This window comes from Aplysia californica, unplaced genomic scaffold (assembly GCF_000002075.1).
Source record: "Aplysia californica isolate F4 #8 unplaced genomic scaffold, AplCal3.0 scaffold00327, whole genome shotgun sequence".
In the NCBI taxonomy this organism is placed as follows: Eukaryota; Metazoa; Mollusca; class Gastropoda; order Aplysiida; family Aplysiidae; genus Aplysia; species Aplysia californica.
The window spans coordinates 631,625-636,511 of NW_004797597.1; positions in this window are offsets into that span (position 1 = coordinate 631,625).

Here is a 4,887-nt window from a genome sequence, read left to right on the forward strand (position 1 = left end):
TGAGCTGTAAGTGAATGTAAAATGTCTGTCAACTACTTATCATTATCAGCGTCATCAGCACCTTGATAATAGCTTTGATGATTATAGGTGTAATATTAATAATTTGCATAATAATAGTAATGATAATAATTCTGCTTGCAATGATGACGCATCTATCAGCAACAGTAGATATTTCTCCCTCACGGCATGTCACCGTTGAACGGAGATCACGATGTTTGAGGATTTTTTAATCAATTTTTTTATTTTTTTTTGGGGGGGGGGGGGGTGGGGGGTCTACAAAGCACTGTCTTCTTGTAAACACAATAACGATTTTCTTGTGCCAGGAAAATGAAAGGATCTAAGGCATAAATTACGAACTTTGAGGAAGAAAGAATGTTGCTTTAGTTTTAGTTTTGTATGAGTTTTACGGCGCTCGCAATTGCATAAGGTCATATGAGCGCGCCACACACAAGTTGGTTACATTCACTTTGGCGTCTTTGGTCTAGTGGTAAGGCTACCGGACTCGTAATCGTGAGGTTGCGGGTTCGGGGGTTCGAGCCGCGGGCCCGACGTTGTGTCCTTGGGAAATGCTATTCACACGAAATTTCCTCACTTCACCCATGTCAAAATGGGTACCTGGCTATAGTCAGCGAAAGATCTTGTCAGTATATTAGTATTTTAGCGCCTATAAATGGATGCTTGCTCCGTATACTTCCCATGAAGTTGAGGTTGTTTCAGAATGCTCTCAGGTCTGCTGGGAATATTATTATTGCAACATTTCACAGCACGGCTTGGTTTTGGCCATCGGTCAAAATTTCAATGATAAAAAAACTCCAATGGCCTTTATTATAATCGAGAATTCGGAGTAGACCACCGGAGCGAGTGGTTGGCTGGTGCTCTGTTGTGGTTTGCTGCTTCTTTCGCGTCAAACATCTATTGTCCCGACCCTGCCTCCTTTTAGTGTTTATTGCATGTACTCAGTTGTAACACGTCAAATATTCTGTACTTATTATAGGACCTAATTGTATTGCAAAAGGCCGTAAAACTCTACTAAGACTAAACTAAGACAGGAGACCATGGGTATACGTAGTTGATCGAACAAGCTTTGAACGGAGGGGTCAAGTATACTTTTACCTCCCTTTATTGGTGGCTGAGATTAAGCGCCATTTTTCATAAGTCGGGTTTAATTAGTCTTGATCGTGAAAAAATTAGAGAAGTGCCCATGAAAAAGGCATCTCCCACGGCTGCTTGAAAATCTGAGGACATATTGTAAAGGCTGACTTCACCGTTGGCCAGTTTATTGTATTTGAGATGGTGTTTGTGAACACAATATTATCTTCTTCATAGTGTTCTCAATGCCACATCTCAAAGGCTGTTGACGGCTGGTTCTTCGACTTGCATTCAACTATTTTTGTTGTTGTTGTTTAATTGGGTTTTCTTTTTTTAATGTATGTGACTGTTTTCCTACTTCATATATGGCCCCTTGCCTTCGGGCAACCACTTTCCGATTTCGAACTATTACCTGTTAATAGCTTAATAAATGTGTTGTTCTTGTTTTTTCTCGAAGAACTGTTTGGATCAATTTAAATAAAGAGGGCTTTTATTTCCAGATCAAAGCGTAACGTATTCATGATTTCCTCTAATTCATTTCAAATGTGTGTGAATACGGGTGTTGTTCTTTTTTCGTTCATTCTTGCCTGTTAGTTGTTGGGTTTTTTATTGTTGTTGTTTTGTTGTTGTTGTTGTTGTTGTTGTTCTTCTTCTTCTTCTTCTTCTTCTTCTTCTTCTTCTTCTTCTTCTTCTTCTTCTTCTTCTTCTCCTCCTCCTCCTCCTCCTCCTCCTCCTCCTCCTCCTCCTCCTCCTCCTCTTCCTCTTCTTCTTCTTCTTCTTCTTCTTCTTCTCCTCCTCCTCCTCCTCTTCTTCTTTTTCTTCTTCTTCTTCTTCTTCTTCTTCTTCTTCTTCTTCTTCTTCTTCTTCTTCTTCTTCTTCTTCTTCTTCTTCTTCTTCTTCTTCTTCTTCTTCTTCTTCTTCTTCTTCTTCTTCTTCTTCTTCTTCTTCTTCTTCTTCTTCTTTTTCTTCTTCTTCTTTTTCTTCTTCTCCTTTTTCTTCTTCTATAGTCTAGTCAAAAATTCTGGGGGCAACTTATCCTGAAATATTTAATGGGTGAATCAGTGTCACCCATACTTTGCACTGCAGTTTGTATCAATTTGTCTTAACTTAGTCATACTTTTCCACAACAATCAAGGCTAGGTTTTTTTTAATGTTCATAAATGTATAAAAAATGCTAGCTCTATACATTTCCATCAGGTGGAAAATTGGATTGTTCACAGCACTTTCCGCTTCTCACAAACATTTTGCATACGCATATGACACACCCCACCGCTAACCAATGACACTTTTTAGTGGCAAAACTTGTCACAAAAAATTAATTTTTTAGTGAACAACGTTTGGCACGAAAAGTTCTCAAGTCACACATTAGGTAAGCATAATGTCGCTATAAGTAAAAAAAAAAATGACGGACTTGCTTTTAAAAGTGATATTGTCCACGCTGTAAACTCTTTAAAATCTGTAGGAAACACCCCTTGGATTTTTAGTAGTATTTATTAATACATTTCTAGAACACAACAAACAGATGTTAACAAACATATTGATCTGTTAAGACAGATTGATACTCACTGCCAACCCCGCTTACCGCCTGGTTTTGCCAGTGCACAAAAAAGACCGCCTATACATGTATAAACATACCAGTTACGCTTTTACACCGCCATCCGCCATCAGACGACTGTCTGGGTTGTATTGTCCTTATTTAATGAATGTAGATTTGCCTGGATATACCGCCAGAGCATTGGCCACCAGAGGCACATTCTACACACGGTGCACGGTACCCACTTGGTGGCTGTGATAATTTCTTTTCCACCCACGTCTCTGCAAACTGGGCCTAGATCTATTTCTTGTCGTCGACTTGCTCCTGATTTCAGCTGATTATGAAAGTGTTCGGCTTTGGTCAATATTTTAATGGAAATTGGAATTGGAGAATACGCCTGGAGAAGTATTGAAGCAACTGTTCCACCTCTGACAGCCGACAAAATATCTGGCGTCGACCGACGTCAACTCGTGAGGCTTTTGTATTGTGAAGGCTCAGGCTGAAGACTAACGAGTATCGGTTAAAAAATAGGACAGAACGTCTACGGTGTCCTTGGGGCAAATATAGCCTAACGTCTTGTCCCAGCTTCTTTAAATTTGAATTCGAGCTGGAGTTTACAGGTAACTGATTGCTTCTTTTTACTTTTCCATGGGCAAGACTGTAGATTTAGATTTTTTTGTTTGTTTTAATAAGTGTTTTACGGTGCTCGACACTGCATAAAGTCGTAGGGAAACTTTATACATTTTTCCGTTTGGTAGATATTAATTTCCAATTTTGCCCGGGCGGCGGCCGAAGTCAACTCTTACCAATTTTAGACCAAGGAATCTTTAAAATGCGCAACATGGGCATGCAACCTCCGAGATTTTTCGCCTTAAATCCGAGAAGGCAAAATGTTACATATTCCAAGACCAGGGATGTGGCAGAAAGAAGGAGCCAAAGAATAGCAGTAGAAAGCCTTCAGAAAGAGTCAGAGGACAGAAGAGAGAACAAAAGGGAAGGGGGGGGGCAGAAAATGGAGACGAAAACAGACGATAGAACATGGTAAGAGGGCCGGAAAGGAGGGGAAAGAAGAACATATTAAAAAAGAAAATGTTCCAACGCTTTCAGGTTTCGAACCGAGGTTTTCAATGAGACATCGAAAGACTGGCCACAGTTTGTCTCTTGTCGCTGGCCTTTTCCAGTGAACCACGAGTCAAGATGGTTCTCGTTGATATCTCGTAATACCGCCAACCCTACTGTTCCACCAACTTTAAGCTTGTCCCAAGGTAGGTGGTATAACGAGGTTGGACTGTATTTGAAACTTGTCAAGAAACGCTTAATATCATCCTGTAGGCCTCAATATTATTTTCCCCCACGGGTTGCGAAAGTGAGACCCCTGATTTTCTTTATTGAAAATTTTCAAATTTTTTAAAACTGCAGACTACTTCGATGTGCATTAAGTTACTGGAGAACTTACTTTTGGCTTATATATAGGTAGACCAGTACTTGTCAACCTGGGCGATTTCGCCCATCATAGCTTCTTCTCTTTCATCCGCCCGCATATAAATAAAAGTCTTGATAATTTATTAATTTATTTATGACTATAAAGCTTTGCTTAACACTTCTGCAGGTCAGAGACTAAACATGTTTTTTCCAAAAAGAACTGATCCAGTAATTTTTAAAATTCAAATTGGGTTCTATTCTATAAAAGCCACTCTCTGTGGAAATACACAGGATTACTGAAATTAATTATTTACGGTAACTTTGCCAACAACTCGCTCACTTTCAGTAAGAACACCAGCCTGCTCGAACCTTTAGAATACGCTTGTACATTTCATGCCACGGCGGTAATAACTTCTCCCCGTTGCGGGCCCATACATGTTAAAACAGCATCAAAGTTTTGCATCAAACATTTGATATTAAAATTTTGAAACAAAACTTAACTGTGTGTAGTTCGCTTTTATGTCAAAAAAAGATTTAAATCAAAATTTCGACAGATCAAAACCGTTTTATATTTTTTGACAAATCGTCAGATTTTTTTAAGCACGTGTGGTCCATGTAAAAATTTTGGTCAAACTCGTATATTTCGCAGGTGACCGCCGAGGAGACAGGGTCGTTTCTGCTTCTCTCTTACTATCTCCATCTCTTTCTCTCTCTTTCTCTCTCTCTCTTTCCTCATTCTATCCTTAATATCTTTCTTTCTCTTCTCCCGCTCATCGCTCGTCCCGCTCAATCACCTTCTCTCTCTCTCTCTCTCTCTCTCTCTCTCTCTCTCTCTCTCTCTT